This window comes from Centruroides sculpturatus, unplaced genomic scaffold, assembly GCF_000671375.1.
Source record: "Centruroides sculpturatus isolate CEXI.00-Female unplaced genomic scaffold, Cexi_2.0 scaffold1443, whole genome shotgun sequence".
NCBI lineage: Eukaryota > Metazoa > Arthropoda > Arachnida > Scorpiones > Buthidae > Centruroides > Centruroides sculpturatus.
The window spans coordinates 124,884-143,731 of record NW_019385574.1 but is presented as its reverse complement, the minus strand read 5'-3'; positions in this window follow the sequence as shown (position 1 = coordinate 143,731).

The following is an 18,848-nucleotide window of genomic DNA, read 5'->3' as shown; positions in this document are numbered from 1 at the left end:
ACGATCAAACCACCTCCAACAACATTGCTCAAACTCTGATATCCTGGGCGGCCCAAACTACATGGACCTACGATGACCCCATCAACAAACTCAAAAATCTAATAGCTGCACATTGTAATCATAACTCACGCCAACACAAACCAAACTCTCGTGGTGAAACGACGTAAACTAGCTCAAAAACGCCAAGCCTACTACCGCTTTAATAGGCAGATAAACCGTGACAATTGGATGCGTGGCAAAGCAGCAACAACCGAATTACAATGCACCATATTAGAACTAAAGCGCAACTTTGAGAGAGCACCTCACCATCTCTCCCAAATACAAGAATGACCTGTAGCGAATCTTTCATTTACTACGCACTAAAGGCAACTCCCCAAAGGATCACCTCATAATAAAATATGCTGGTCAGTATATCATCGATCCCAAGAAACAAACAGATATTTAACCAACACTTCACTCCCCAGACCCGCGAACACACCATAAAGATCCATACTCCAACCAATGCTGCTCTGTCGATTGATTCCTACAACCGCCTATATACCGAGCATGAACTGAACAACGTAATACAAAAAGGGAGAAATGCTACCCTCGGCATAGATGGCATTACCATGGACATTCTCAAAAAATTTAATAACCAGGCTAAAAGCAACCTCCTCTCTATCTATAAAAACATCTGGACTTCTGGCACCATCTCTAAAGCAATGAATAAAACGATCATAACCACCATTCACAAATCGAGAAGAGGCGACTAACGAAGCTAACTACTATCCAATTGCTTTGACCTTCTCCATTTCAAAACTTTTGAACGTCTGATTATTAAACGTTGGCAAAACTCAGCGATTCAACAACGTTGGTTCAACTATAAACACTTTGATGGTCTCCTGGGGAAGTGAAGAAAAGACCTTCTCACCCACGTGTTAATTCAAATAGGCTACATTCCTCCGCAATAGAGGTTACTATCTGAACCTCATCATACTCGATATTTGCAAAGTGTATGACACTATCAAACACAATCATATCATCCGGAAAGCCATAGTGAAGCGCCTCAAAGGCAACTATTATCTGGTTAAATAATTTTTACACAATAGACATATTCTTGTCAAATGGAGAGGCCGCAGTTCTTCTACAACCAACACAAAAGCAAAAACATACCGCAGGGAAGTGTAGCCTCCCATTCCTATTTGCGATCTTCATGAGCGACATTTTCCAACTAGAAAACAACCATATGATATATGTTTATGCAGATGATATAACTGTTATCACTCACGAGAGATACTGCATTCAATTCCGCCGCACAACTGTCAACTTCCTCTACGCCTTCGAGAAATGTACACAGAACGTTAACTGCCAACAACAAAAATGCTCGATCCTCCATATCCCAATAACCGTTCTAACCAAGAGATCACTTTCCAGGGTCAGAAAATTCCCGAGGTCACCAAACTAAAAACCCTCGGTACGTATATCACCGTTCGGTTCTCGTGGAATACGCACGTGCAATACATCAAAAACAAATTCAGGAAATTAATTAACATATTTAAAATATTCTGCAACAAAAACACTGGTGGCCTATTGATTTACTTTGCATTGCGAATAGCACTACTCGCAGCCTACTAATATACTCCATCCCCAGTATAGTGACATTGACCAAATCTCAACTGTATACCCTAGAAGAGATCCAGACACAATACATCAAACTGAGCCTAGGCCTTCCCATATCAACTAATAATATTCTCACCCGTCGTGCTTCCAACCACCCGACTCTGATTCGGCACTTTTACAAATACATAATAAAACAGTACAGCACGTACTGTACAATAAGAAATCTTCTACGGACTACTACTTCTAGAATACCCTTCTTGTCAGAATCTTGTCAGAATACCCTTCATTCGTTTTACCCGCAATTGATTCAACTCACATAACCTACAGTCTCACAATCATTTCACTACTAAACTTAAGTGTCATCTGCTATTATAACATTTACATAGAGGACTTCAAGTTTCAAGATACTACTCTCCCTAACGAATTCATTCTTTCATGAGTGACAACCATTATACTTCATTATAACCACAGATGGGTCGGGATCCTAATAACGTGACAACGGCGGCGTGTATAGATACCGCACAGAAGACCTCGGCACACTACACCCTCCACCCGGAAGCCACGATCTTCATTGCAGAGCGCTTCGCAATTCTACAGGCAATCTGCCACGCTACTGACATAAAATCCGATGCCATTATATATACTGATTCGAAGTCTGTCCTTACGGCCCTGAACAATCACCACGACAAATCCACTACCATAATTCATACTATCATCAACAACTTCAGACATAGACAAGCCTTCAATCTTCATATTCGCCTCGTATGGACTCCGGCTCACAAAGGTATCCTCATTAATTAACTCTTTACTAACATATGGCTACAAAGTCTGATCACATATTTCAACGAATATAAAATAATATATAGGCTAACTACTAATCACGTCACATAATAATTCCGTTTCGTTTATTATCTCAAAATTGGATAACGTTAAAAAACGAAATTTAGCATGGTAGTGGGCTTATATATAAGGAGATTGATGCTATTAAATTTTGGTGGTTATAGCTTGAGAGAGTGGGGAGATAAAGGGTGTCACTTGTCACATCTCCAGAGGAATCGGACTTAATTTTACTCGAATAAAATCGTTATTTAAACAGTCGTAATTTTTTAAAACTCATCTCTAACCTCAAAATTAAGCGTTTTGCCATTTCATAATAATTAATGATATAAAAACTTTTTTTTATGTTAAAATCTCTTAACAGATGGCATCACACACAACTTTTAAATCTTGCTGGGAAAGTTATGTGACTCATTGCTGGATATTTACTTTTGATGACGTTTTAAACAAAACTCTGATGACGCTCACGAAGGAAAGAGTTAGTTTACTTCGTTAAGAAAATGGCCTGATGATATCAATGTTTCTAAATCTACTCGAGTGTTTAAACTGTGAATTAAAAGGTGAAATGATTGAAATAACTGTCCACTCGAAGCAATCTAAGAAAAATATTTTGGATAAGGCTGTTCTAGCAACATTCATATCTTCAATTTTTGAAACATCCATTTAGCAATAAACGAATCGTTCAAAAAGTCTAATGAAATAAGAATAATGATGTTATTTTCATTTAACTCATTCTACTTTACAAATGTACCCAAAGTAATGTGTCAACTTTAATGTCATCACATAAGTTATTTTTTCATATTTTAATCTCTAACAAATGGAAAGAAAAGAAGAAAAAGTATGTAAATAAAATAATTGCTATAATTTTATGTGGATAACCCACAGCTGTTTGAAGGCTGGTGTCAATAATGCAATGATATGGATTTCCATGATTCTAACTCACAATTACTCATTCAACCTCATTTGACATCTTTATTTTTTCATAAACTTATTAGCAAGAGCATTTTTTAAAAATGTGAAAAATGTTTTTGACACTTTCATTTGTCAAGATAATTTTTCTTGAAACTACAAAAGTGCATAGTTAGCTGTTATGTCTATGGGTATTTGCAAAAGAAAACAAAAATTTTTTATATATCAACTCAGTTTTAAAATTTAGAATGTTTATTTTTATGGGAAACAGGAATAACATTTACAATTGATTGCTATTGAAAGGACTTTCAAGAATTCCAAGATGACAAAATAGACTGTCATTGTTTTTCTGTACATCAATCCAAACTTTAATAATAATAAATATTCTTAAGCTTGATCTAGACAAAGTGTAAAGCAGCTAACATTGTGTTGTGTGTAATCCCACACTATCAGTTGAAAATAATATAAATAATGAAATTCTTCTTGGACAATTCAAAAGTGACTGTAAAAGCTTATGAGCATGTACTTATAACAGTGAGAAGTCACTTAAAAACAAATTATTAAGAAGATTGATCTTAGAGATATTTTAACTTTATTCAATCTACTACATATATATAAAAAATAATATTTACTAATANCCCGCTATCTGAGTCAATAATTTACGTTAAAAGTTGAATTTTGATAAGTCGTGATTTTTCAATCTTTTTCTGTATTTAAAGTTGTCGACGAAGCACTTTTTTTAAATATTTTTATTTTATTTATTAGTTTAATTCATCCGCTAGTTGGTAATATGTTATCTTTTCGCCTTTTTTCCTTTTATTATGAAGCGGTACGTTGTAACGGTTGTTATAATAAAAGTTCTTTCTCAATAACTTTTTTTCGTGTTTACTTCACGGGTGCAAGCTTTTTGTCACTCATCTAACAAATATACATAAAATGGTAAAATTGCAGATGTAAATAAAGCTGTTGGGACCTTAACAGATCTGTAGAACATATAAAGCTGTAGCTCTGTTAGAGTCCCAATAGCGTCATTCACGCCTGAAATTATACCCATAAAATTGTAAAATGATGAGAAATTTATTCATTTTAAAAATAGCAAAGTATGCTATAGGCCTACTTACTTTGTGACGAACATTGACTGCCTAAATTGTTTTCTGGACATAATGCAGCAAATATATCCACTGCTTTGGACAACTTCAGTTTTCCTCGCTTCTGAATTTTCGATAGAAAGTAATGCTTCTCTCTCTTCGTCAATTAAATTTCTCAAATAGTTCTTTATAATTTTGGCTAATGTAGCTAGTGTACTGTACATTCTAATTTTAATTTTTTTTAACCAGAATATACCTCTACGACTGCATACGTTTTCCTGAATATTCTCTGCTGAAATGGAGATAATATCTAACTTATACCGTATTTTATGGTATATAAAAATTCATTCAATAAGTGTTATTCTTGATGAAGTCTCAACTCAGAACATTTTATCCATATAAACTTAATATCTTTAATGTGGAAACTACATTTAATCTAATGAATAATTAATATTATTCTATAATTTTTTAATCCATCTATTAGTTGAAATTCTCACCTATTTGCTGATATTACAAATATTAAAGCTAAAATAATTTCAATATTCTGTCGAACTAAAATTATAAATCAATCTCTTATTTGTAAAGTGGATACAATTTCATCTACAAGTATTTGTCATTTGGAAATTTCTTCTAACTTTTACTTTAATAATGATTCATTTATCTCAAACGAATAGACAATTTATCCGCATACGTGAAGGCATCTTTTGTCATTAAGTTTTAAAAATTTATTTTATACAGCATTATATTTAATCTAAAAAGAATGAAAAGTTTATATAATTAAGTATTATTATGTATCATCAATTACTGTATTTTGAAACAGAATTGCATATTCTTCCTTTGTGCTTTTGTTTTTCTAGAATTTCATGAGCGCATTTGCGTTTTCATCTTTCTCTGTTTCTTTTTTTATTAAATATATAAAAACAATTGTTGCTTATTCTTTAACCTAAAAATTAGTATATTTAATCTATGTATTTGAAAGTTAACGAAGAAACTATATATAGTAGGCCTATACATAAGTATAGATATATGCGTACCCATAGTATTGTCGGAAGGTATGAACAACATATTTTACAGGGTGTTAAAAAAAACACTTGGCATTTATATGATAGTACACACCCGAGTAGAAAAATCTTAATAAACGTAATACAGAACTCAATCATTTTTGAGTTTTGAAGAAGTTTTTTTGTGTTGCATGCAACGTGAATCTTTACTTCGATATTTACATGTCTTCCTTCCATTTCCATGGACGTTTGGCCCATATAGATTCTCGAGTTATTTCAAACTCACTATATCGACGTTTACTACTAACTTGTAAATATGATATGGGTGCGAAATTTTAGCCTTCGCTTTCAGTACCTTGCAATTGATACCAAATTTAAGCCTTCGCTTTCAGTACCTTGCAATTGATACCAAATTTAAGCCTTCGCTTTCAGTACCTCGCAATTGATACCAAATTTAAGTTTTCGTTTTCAGTACCTTGCAATTGATACCAAATTTAAGTTTTCGCTTCTAGTACCTTGCAATCTATACCAAATTCAAGCCTTCGCTTTTAGCACGTTGCAATGGGTGCGAAATTTGACATAAAAAATCTCTTACGATGTATAAATGTTTTTACCCGAAATCTTACTGAGTCAATAATTTACGTTAAAAGTTGAATTTTGATAAGTCGTGATTTTTCAATCTTTTTCTGTATTTAAAGTTGTCGACGAAGCACTTTTTTTAAATATTTTAATTTTATTTATTAGTTTAATTCATCCGCTAGTTGGTAATATGTTATCTTTTCGCCTTTTTTCCTTTTATTATGAAGCGGTACGTTGTAACGGTTGTTATAATAAAAGTTCTTTCTCAATAACTTTTTTTCGTGTTTACTTCACGGGTGCAAGCTTTTTGTCACTCATCTAACAAATATACATAAAATGGTAAAATTGCAGATGTAAATAAAGCTGTTGGGACCTTAACAGATCTGTAGAACATATAAAGCTGTAGCTCTGTTAGAGTCCCAATAGCGTCATTCACGCCTGAAATTATACCCATAAAATTGTAAAATGATGAGAAATTTATTCATTTTAAAAATAGCAAAGTATGCTATAGGCCTACTTACTTTGTGACGAACATTGACTGCCTAAATTGTTTTCTGGACATAATGCAGCAAATATATCCACTGCTTTGGACAACTTCAGTTTTCCTCGCTTCTGAATTTTCGATAGAAAGTAATGCTTCTCTCTCTTCGTCAATTAAATTTCTCAAATAGTTCTTTATAATTTTGGCTAATGTAGCTAGTGTACTGTACATTCTAATTTTAATTTTTTTTAACCAGAATATACCTCTACGACTGCATACGTTTTCCTGAATATTCTCTGCTGAAATGGAGATAATATCTAACTTATACCGTATTTTATGGTATATAAAAATTCATTCAATAAGTGTTATTCTTGATGAAGTCTCAACTCAGAACATTTTATCCATATAAACTTAATATCTTTAATGTGGAAACTACATTTAATCTAATGAATAATTAATATTATTCTATAATTTTTTAATCCATCTATTAGTTGAAATTCTCACCTATTTGCTGATATTACAAATATTAAAGCTAAAATAATTTCAATATTCTGTCGAACTAAAATTATAAATCAATCTCTTATTTGTAAAGTGGATACAATTTCATCTACAAGTATTTGTCATTTGGAAATTTCTTCTAACTTTTACTTTAATAATGATTCATTTATCTCAAACGAATAGACAATTTATCCGCATACGTGAAGGCATCTTTTGTCATTAAGTTTTAAAAATTTATTTTATACAGCATTATATTTAATCTAAAAAGAATGAAAAGTTTATATAATTAAGTATTATTATGTATCATCAATTACTGTATTTTGAAACAGAATTGCATATTCTTCCTTTGTGCTTTTGTTTTTCTAGAATTTCATGAGCGCATTTGCGTTTTCATCTTTCTCTGTTTCTTTTTTTATTAAATATATAAAAACAATTGTTGCTTATTCTTTAACCTAAAAATTAGTATATTTAATCTATGTATTTGAAAGTTAACGAAGAAACTATATATAGTAGGCCTATACATAAGTATAGATATATGCGTACCCATAGTATTGTCGGAAGGTATGAACAACATATTTTACAGGGTGTTAAAAAAAACACTTGGCATTTATATGATAGTACACACCCGAGTAGAAAAATCTTAATAAACGTAATACAGAACTCAATCATTTTTGAGTTTTGAAGAAGTTTTTTTGTGTTGCATGCAACGTGAATCTTTACTTCGATATTTACATGTCTTCCTTCCATTTCCATGGACGTTTGGCCCATATAGATTCTCGAGTTATTTCAAACTCACTATATCGACGTTTACTACTAACTTGTAAATATGATATGTTTATCTGTCATATAAATGCTGAATGTTTTTTAAACATTTTGTATAAGTATAAAACAAATATATCAATTTAAATTATTTATAATATATTAAAATCCTTACGAGGAAAATTAATTATAGTGAATAAGAAATTAATATATTTTCTTTATTATAATAATTATAGTAATAATAATTTCTAAGTTTTAACAACAGATGGCAGCAACTGTCCGCTTAATCTGCTTTTTTTTTCTAACATACGTTATCGAAAAAGTTTGAAAATAAATGTGGCTATTTTATTTTATAGCTTATAGACTACTTTTCTGTATTAATTCAAAGTTTTCGTAATAAAATCGGTCCTATAAATTCTCAAAATAAATTTAAATATTTAAAGTGAAATTCTTGAAAAAATTCTAAATTTTAGAATGTAAAAAACTTTAAATTTATAAAATAAAAAAAAATTATAAATGTTAATTTGTTTTTTAGTTTTGTTCAATATAAATAACTCAATTATTAACTAAGATGCGCGCACAAATATTAAAATCATGATGTAATATTTGAAATTCAATTTTTTATAGTTATTTTGTACTAGAAGCGAGGATATAAAAATAAATTGTTACGTATTATTTTCTAGAATATTTTTATGTATAACATTATCAATACACATATTTAATAACTGTTAAGTATGGGCATATTTAATTAAAGAGTACGCAAAACAAGTTAAATTTAATTGAAGATACCAGTGGATGAAAGTGTTATGTTATTAAGTGATGCAAAACATGACTTTATGTGAATATACTACTGAGATTATAACATATCATTCTTTCTTTGCCAACTTAATTGAAGAGTGTGCATTTAGGCTTCTATAATAAGTTTCCCTTTAATTCAAATTAGTCAAAAGTGGATGTACCTTGTTTTGTATTCCAGCTCTTTATATTTAATACAGTGTGATAAAATCTGGAATTAATGGAGACAATGAGAAAGAACACATGACATCGAAGGTAGTATAGCTTTATTTTCTTCCCAACATGGTGAAATAAATTATCCCCGTGACAGCTGTCTTAAAGAATGACCCAATGACATGCATGTTCACACCACACCATCATTCTATTAACTCGTCGTTCTTTACAGTCGGTGAACGAATGAGGATTTTTGACAGAGAAATAAAATTTTATCCATTTAATCTCCCTTATTCAGCACCATCACTCAATCTGTAACGAGAAAAAGATTCGTATTGGTTTCAGACTTTATGCACACCCTATATTTGGAAGCAAATCAAATTTATGCATATTTTCCTATTAAAATAAATTTATTTGACTAAATTTTTTTTTTTAATTCGTACGAAAAACAAACTTTAGTTTAACAATGTTTATAATTTTTTAATGCTCGCATAGCTATAGGCGAGGAAGTAGCCTGTAAGGAAAGGTCAACTCCGCGAACGTGGATTATGTTTCCAATGTTTCCTGTGATTGTGAAAAAAACAAGGAAGACTTCGATATTTCTATTTGTATTCATAACATAAAAGTTAAAACTTCTGTGACTGGTGAGTATGGTCACGCAAAACAACCAAATAAAGATAAGCATCTTTATAAGGAATTTGTGGAAGTCTCTATTATTATTTATTTACTATTATTTTTTTTTTACAATATTTAAACTGAACATATTCAAAAATTAAAAATAAAATTTAAAAAATTCCAATATTTAAAATCGGTAATTAATGAGATTGTTACGGAAGGAAATCCTTCTCCCAATTAATATCAATGAACAAAGTGCCAACTGACATGTGTATCTTATCTTTATAATCTGAACAACAACGTTAATAATATTTTTTTTTTTAGAAAAATAATAAAATTATATATAATTAAATTACAATTAAACCTACTAAAAATAATACTTTTGTTCTATACATTCATTTATTTCTAAAGAAAATAATGAAATAAAAATTTTCTATAAATTGGTTATTTTAAACAGCCTTTCCTATTGTTCTGAAAAATTAATATAAAAATAAAGAAAAAAAAACTTGGAAATAAATAATGTAATTTTTCTCAAATTATTTGTTTCTTTTGAATCATTACTTTTAAACTTTTCAAAACAATAATTATTTTAAGCATTTTTTTTATAAAACATGTGGGCACTTTTGGGACCTTTTAACCATAATAATTAATGGGTTCGGCCAGTCCTACAATAGGATCAGCCGGTGGTTAGGGTCGGAGCCAATCCTTCCATGAAAAAATCCTGGGATTAGTCTCTCGGATTTAATCCCGAGTCCTCAGAGCAGTAAGCTGACTCCTTAACTTCCTCTGTGACAAGACTATATTAATTTAAATAAAATATAGTAATATAAATTTTTTAAACTCTTTTTGGCCTGTAGGCACTAGAAGGCCTTTTTTTTTCATCGGTCTGGCCCACAATGGGGTAGCCGGGTGGTGAGGCACGAGACCTGACATATCCAAACGGCCACCCTCTCCAAAAAATACCTAGGATTTTTCTACCCGTCCGGTTTTTCCTTGTCTCCTAGAGTTGTTCGGCCATCCCAACTGTCTATAGTAATATAATTATTAATTTTCATTTATTTATCTTTCCTCTTTCAGTTAATAAGAAACAATAATATCCGATAGATCATTATTTATACGCTTAGTTAATCTGATTTTAAATCTAAAAGAAAATGGGATTTGCTTTCTTATATTGTCTATTGTATTCTTTCCGGAAAATCAGTTATCAATTCTCATTGACTTGATATCTATCTACTTAATATTGGTATTTCGTGATAATATGAAATTATTCATAAAAATTTTTAAATATAAAAATAACTTAAATTGATTGTATCCGGTCTGAGTCATATGTTTTTACTATTTGTCATTAAATTTTTCATCTCAGAAATCATCTATAAGCCTAATAATCATTATTCATTTTTTATGAATTTTTTTCTAATTAACTTTATAAATTGGTTATTTTGAATTTTAGAAATTAAGTTATGGGTATTTTATAACCTAAGTTATTATAATAAGTCTCAAACCTCCTGGGGCCTCTAGACACAGAAGATTGGAGGGCCTTTTACATAATTTTGGATTATATTTACAATAAAGGATCTAGAAATCTTTAGTGGAAAGGCTCAGAAAACAAAAACAAAATATATTTTTTGAAGTTTAATAACTCCTGTGCTTTTTGTCGATGTTTGTTGTTTGTTTGTTAAGTTACGGCAACGCAACACTTGGGCGATCTGCCTAGGGGGTGTAATGCCTTACGGAAGGTCTTTTTAAGTGTAACTGGCACCTATTCAGGCGTTACAGACGTGGAGAAAATCCGGAAAACTCCACGTGGCCAGCCCGTCCTGGCGAAGCGCGAACCCAGTGTTCAGGGGGTTCCGTTCCCTGAACACTGCGTGGCCATTGGTGGCCTTTTTGTTTCTGAAATTTTGCAGGGGGGATTTGTATATTAGAGAACTGATGCTATTAAATTTTGGTGGTTAAAGGTCGAAGGGTGGGAGGGAAATTGATTTTCTTTAATAAAAGTTTTTATAAAAATCTATCAAATTTTTTCTTTAAAAACATCTTTTAAATCAAAATTACTTTGTATTTCTATTATGAAGTCATGACCCCTTAACGCCCATTGACGAAAGGCTACAAGTACTATATATTGATTAATTTTGTTGATATGAGGCATACGCGTACACTACAGTATATATATTTAATGTCTAATTAATAAAATGTTTGCATTGTTTATACGTAAAATTTTATTTAAAATAAATGACTTTTTATATATAAACTATACCCGACCATTACNCGGAATTAGCAACGGTGTTATAGGGGGTCTACTATATTTTATTCGCAAAGAACTGTCTATAGAATCTATATTTGATATTCAATTGATTATAAAGACAACGATAATATTATAAATTATTAAATCTAAATTTAATTTTCGTAATAAATTTGACATAATTTAACGAAAATAAAAATTAAAATATCGATTTTTCAACAAAATAATAGTCTTTTGCCATTAATTAATCCATTAAATAACCTTTTTCCCCCCTTTTGTCCTTAGTTACGAACATATCTATAAAAATAAAATTGCAATTAACTCATACATACAATTACAATTTTCAAGGTCTTAAGTATAAAGGTCATAAGAGAAATGATCTGGGCAAAGGTGTAAACTTATAATTTTATATCACTATTTTAAATAAATTAAAAAATTGATTTAAAAATATTTAATTATTCCAAATTGATATTTGAATGCATTTTAAGTTTTAAATTCATTTTCTTATATTACGTTAACACGCGATAAAGTAACTACAGTTGACTCTCCCATAACACTGTTGATAATTCCGTTTTATATGAATTCCATGTTGTACGAGTCACTAAGATTTTACAAATACTTGAGCCGTTCACAGCCCGGCACGCGTATTTGTAAAATTTAAGTGACTCGTACAACATGGAATTCATATAAAACGAAATTATCAACAGTGTTATGGGTGGTCAACTGTATTAAAATTAATTAGTTCTTTGTTTCTTAAGTGCAATTGGATGAATCTTATAAATTGTTATTGACTATTTAATGTTTTTTTTTCTGTATTTTCAATGAAGATTTGTGGCGGATTAAGATCTTTCGGAGTTCCTAGGCACAGAATATTGAAAACCCCTTTAAATTTTGAATTTTTGTTATCTATTTATTGTAATTATTTGTTTATTTATTTTTGTTTTGAAAATTAAAAATATAATAAAACATTAATTTATGAAGAAAAATGTTTTTATTTTGCTTTTCAGTAATAATATGTAATTAAATGATTATAATACATACATTTATATTGAAGACACGGCATGTCTAATGACCAATCTGGCACTGATAATAGTCTATGATTTTTCTTATTATCTCTTGATAATTCTACTATATGACAATAAAAGTTACTATATTCTATTAACAAGTAAACTACAGTAGATTTTGATAGATTCTAGTATAAGATTGGTGTTGTTACCGACTCAAGGTAGGTTTTAAATACTTCTTATAATTAAAATGACGATGGAATCATATTTTTAACTAACTTCTATTTGAATAGCAAATGATTCATCTTTTTGCTGTAATTGTTTGTTTCTTTTTACCTTTTTAATTTTAAGAAAATGTTTCGAAAGTTTTAACTGGATTACCTAGAAAAAAAACTGTTTAAGTAATTAAAATCTCATTGTTTTTATATTTTAAAGCAAAGGTATCATTTAATTTTTCAATAAATTTTAATTTTAGTATAAAAAATTTCAAAGAAAGTATATTCGATATCGTAATTACAAAAAGAAGTTCATTTTATATTTATTTGTTTGTATTAAAATCGTAAGCATTTTAATTTGTCTGGATTTAAAGAAACAATTCCATTAAAAATTCATGTGGCCATGCTGATTTAAACAAAGTTTTCTGCGTGTAATGTTAATTTAATAAAAATATTGGGTGAATAACACGTTTAAAATTGTGTACGAAGAATTTATTTATGAAATATTATTGACAAATCATTTTTATTTTTCAAATCCTCCAAAATTAAATCATAATTGAGCCTTTTGCCACTTTATAATATTTTAATCTTTCACAAATCATAAGAATCATCTCCAATGAGACCATCAAAGCTTAACTTTTTATCAGGAAATTCTTATACTTATAATTTGGCCATTCTTTATTAAATAATAAGCAATTTTATTTTAATGCCAAAATATAAAATTAACAATATTAAATCCAATGTCTACATGAAGTATTTCTTTCATACTTTGCATTACACAAATTATTTTATTTTGCAGAACAAATCGCTAACATCAAACTTATAATGTTTTCATTGGCGCTAGTTTTGTTAATATATTTATAAAAAAAAAATTATACTAAATGAAAACGATTCTTTTAGGGCTGGCACTTAAATAGGGGAAGGATTCCCCTTGGCAGATCGTCCATGTGTTATGCTGCCATATCCCATCAACCCAAAGAATTTTTCATAGACAAATTACTGCCCTGGTTATATTGGGACTCGTCCCCACTACCCAGCCCATTGTGGGTCTGGCCAAACCTACGATGAGTGTGGGGAAAAAAAGGTGTTTTTATTGCCCGCGGGGAGAAAAGAGCCAAAAACAACTACAGTGGAACCCCGGTTAACGAACGTCCTGGTTAACGACCAAATCGGTTAACGAACTTTTATTTTGCAAAAATTTTGTCTCGGATAACGAACAAAATTCGGATAACGAACGTAACGGTATTTTGTGTCAAATTTTAGCTGGTGTTAGGCACGCGCGAGTTAAGCATTGCTTTTCCGAGTGTTTGTACTATACTTCTTTTTTCAGTTTTGTGATTTATATATTTAATCAATATGGCATCCAAGAAAAAAAAAAGTCATAGTGGCAATAGAAAACGACAACGCGCTATCGCATTTTAGAAAAATTTTGATTAAAAGAATAAGACAATCAACTTTAGATCAATTTCTTGTTCCTTACGGAAAGAGTTTGTTTGTTTGTTAAGTTATGGCAACGCAACACTTGGGCGATCTGCCTAGGGGAATGCCTTCTGGGAGGTGTTTTTAAGGGAAACTGGCCCCTATTTAGGCGTTACAGACGTGGAGAAAACCCGGAAAACTCCACATGGCCAGCCCATCTGAGCAAGGTGCGAACCCGTGAACGAACTCCCCGTGTTCAAGGTACGAAGACCACTTAGCCATTGGTGATTTTTTTTTTACCGAAAGAGACTTCGACTCGAAGAATCTTCCGATGAAGTGCTACCCGTTATTTTTTTGGAGGGGATTCCCCTTCTAAGCATTAAGGTTCGTATATCTCCACTTTTCTGCCACCAACTACAACAAACGAAGGTATGTACAGTGCTATTTTATTAAACAAAGTTTACATGTTTGTTGCTGTAATGATAGATACTACGTTTTCCTACATTTTCATCAAAGAAAATTACTGTATATTACAAATTAAATCACAAAAATTTCGGAGACTAGAACGGATTAATTGCATTTGCATTAATTTCTATGGGAAAAATTGCTTTGGTTAACGAACAATTCAGTTAACGAACGGAGTCGCGGAACGGATTAAGTTCGTTAACCGGGGTTCCATTGTATTATTTATTGTGTTTTAATGAAATATGTCAGCCTTTTCTTATGCGATTTTAATTAATTGTAACAATTTTCTATAATTTATAGAAATGTTAAATGTTGCGAATGTTGGTTGTGTTTCTTTTAGTATAATTATATGAAATATACTTTAAAACACTAAACGTTAATCTGTAAGGAATGACTAACTTTTTCAAAAATGAATTTTAACGCTTTTTGACAAAGTATCAATGTATTTATACGCTACCATTAGTAAGTAATTAAGCTATTTTAATAAAAGGTATAAAATTCCAATTCTAAAGCAAATCGTATAAATTGTGCCTAATATATAGCCTATAGACTAATATGCTATCCATATCAGTTAGGCTATATGTGAAAAATCTATACGAGTGGCTACACTGTAAACTAAAGATTGATTACTTTCCATTGATTAAAAAATTCGAAACAACAAATTGAGAGAGAAAGATGAATTATGTATATAGACAACTGCTTGATGTCATCGGACTGGAATGGAATAAGGCAGAACAACACATGGGCAATCTGCCAAGGGATTGTCTCACTAGAGGAATTTTTATAAGAAACTGGCCACTATTTACGTGTTAGACAAGTGAAGCAAATCCGGAAAACTTCATGTAACCAGCCCGTTGGCGAGGCTCGAATCCGCGACCAATTACCATTGTTCGGTGATTTTATCCATTCGGCTACTGTCTTAAGGACAATAATCAAAACTACTGTAACGATAATAAAAATTTATATAAAATAGATATGAATATATATAAAATAATGTTTACACAAAATATTTTAACTCTATTAATTTAGCTGATTTTTTATTTTAGTCTAATTAGGCAATAATCTAATTATCAGATAGACACATCTGGCAATTACATCAAAACTGTTAGTGCAATAATTTGTATTATTGTTCTAGCACTTCATCCAATAATCTATCAGATATCGTACAACCTGATAATTAAATTGTTGCCAAATTAGATCAACATAAAGATAGCTAAATCAATACAGTATATTAGTAGAGTTGAGTTGTAACATTTCTTATTGTCATTCATTAATTAAAGCCCAGTTGAGCAAATCTATAAAATTTATTGCCATAAAAATGGCGTGTTAATGTAAAAATCATTTCTTGATATAAATTATAACTAGATTTAATTTTTACTTATTGCGTTTAACCTTTTAAAAAGATAATTTACACTGTATAACAGGGGTGGCTAAATCTTGTCATGACTGGAGCCATATCCTGTATTAAAAATGGTATTTTATATTTAAGTCAGATAGGAATTATAAAAACAGATCATTTGAAGTAACTTAAAAAAAATAAATAATCCAGCAACGAATTGCTTAACTTTCCCGTCAACATTTATAATTTTGGTGGGGCCATTTATTATGATATTTTATTAAAAACTTTTTATATTTTTAATTATTATAAAATAGAAAAAGGCTTAATTTTGAAGGTAGGAATGGGTTTTATAAAAAAAATTTTAAATGCTGATAACGAGGAAAATCGTCATTAAGTCCGATCCTACTGGAGATACGACAAACGACTCCTTTTATCTCCACACTCCCTCGACCTTTAACTACCAAAATTTAATAGCACGAATCTTTCTAATACACAAACCTTCCTGCAAAATTTTAGAAATTTTCGAAAGCGCAGGAGTTATTAAACTTCAAAGAGAGTAAACAAAATCGTGCCACATAAACAAACACACACACTCTGATATCCACACAAACAGAAAAAAAACCCTGAAGTTTTTGGCATTTCTCGACGTTTCAAAGTCCCACTCCAAAAATGTAAACATTTTGGTGGGGATCCGATCGTTATACTTCCCCTCTGTTATATATAACAGCCGGGAAAGCAATATTTTGAAGATATACATATTTGAAAAATATAGTTTATAACTTCTAATAAGTCTGACCCCATTCAAAATATGAGTTATAACATCTATCTCTCCACCCCCTTCATCTTTAATTATTAAAATTGAATAGCATCAATGCCCCGTATATATATANGTAATATTATGAAGCTTTTTATTTTATTATAGTATTTTATTTTAAAGACATTTTAAAAACAATAAAATTCGAAGAATTGTAATATTATTTTAGCAATTATTAAGGTCTAGAAAAAATGAATTTTTTTAACCGTATGAAAAATAATCAGTTTTTGTTATTAAACGACAGGATAGATGCTTTAAGGTAACGCAAAGTTAGGTGTATTTAGTTGTTAAATACGTGGAGAAACCCGGAAAACTTAATGTGTTCAGCCCGTTGTCTAGGAGCGAACCCTTGATTAATTACTAATGTTTGAAGGTTCGATCCACTCGGTCATTAAGTGGGCATTTTACAAGAGAAACTTGGTAAATAATAGCTTATTGCTGATTATAAAAAAGTTTTATATAATAAACGAAGGTAGAAAATTTCTTAATTAACAAATAAATATTATTTTAAATTTAATTAGGCCTATATTATTACTAATATAGATTTGAGAACGTTTTAAAGACACTACAGTAGTCCCCACTATAACACCGTTGCTAATTCCGTGTTATATGAATTCCATGTTGTACGAGTCACTTAGATTTTACAAATACGTGAGCCGTTCACAGCCCGGCACACGTATTTGTAAAATCTAAGTGACTCGTACAACATGGAATTCAGATAAAACGGAAAAATCAACGATCTTATAGGGGGGGGGTCGACTGTATTTATGTTGAATATTTTAATAGTAAATTTTAATTGTAAATGACTTCTTTTAAACTCTTCTTTTTCCTTAATAAATAGAAGTGTACATTCTAATTTTACTTTTTTTAAACAGAATACAGTAAAAACAAAATTTTGGCAAGTACTAAAGGGTAGTATGGCTTTAATACACGAAATACTTTTTTACTAAATATTCTATACTGGGGATGTGTCTTATATGCCTTAAAATACAGTATATAAATTACTACTACTGTTAGACTGAATGCTTCAAAACTCAGTTTAAAAAAAAGTTGTTTCACTTGTTATGTTAATCTTTGTAAATTAAAAAGGAACAGATTTTATGAATTAATCCTTTCTTGGTTAATATTTTAGGAAACAAACATTAAAACATAAACACTAATTGTTTTCAAATCCTAATCATTATCAATCATTAAATTATCAATGTCTATTGTCTAAACTTGATATTTCAATTATATTAAAACTAAAATATTTAGTAATTATTCATATATTTAAAAATCAAATTTATTCCATGTAATTCTTGGAATTTAAGGAAAATCAAAAACTTTTGAAATACTTTGTATATTTATTTTCAAATATATTTCATTAATAACAGTATATAAAATTAAAATATCCATCAATGATAATAGAGAATTTAATATGATATAAATTGTTTTAGTATCTTTAATTTCTTATTGATCAGTGTTTCAAAAACTTATTTACTATTTGTATTTACTTTTAAAAGCTGGTGCTTGATACCTACAAGATGGGAAGAATTCAAAGATTTAAAAAGTAGTGTTTTTCTTAGTTCTTTACATATATTTCTTAAAATATTGTGTAAAACAAATTGATTTTAATATCCTTAATATCATTTTTCAATATCCTTGATCTTGTTCTAAACAAATTTGCATAAAAAATGCTGTTTAATCTAAATTTTAGTGCTAAATAAATAGATATTAATCATTTTTGTCTATTAAAAACTATTAAATGTAATTAACGTAATGCAAAGTAATACAAAAATTATAAATTTTTAAAAATGGAAAGTATAAACTTTGAGGATGAACTGGTCACTGTAGTTACTCTGCTGAATTAATCAATGTACCTTTAATAGTGGCTGTCTTTAATGAGCATAAAGACAATATTAAAAAAAAGAAGATCTGCTACAGTTCTGTCTTCCCTCATACAACTTTCCAGTATAGACGTAGATTAGCAGGTGGTCAAAATCATCAGAATTTCTCATCCCTCCTATGCCAGCATTGCAAAAAAGTGGTACATGACA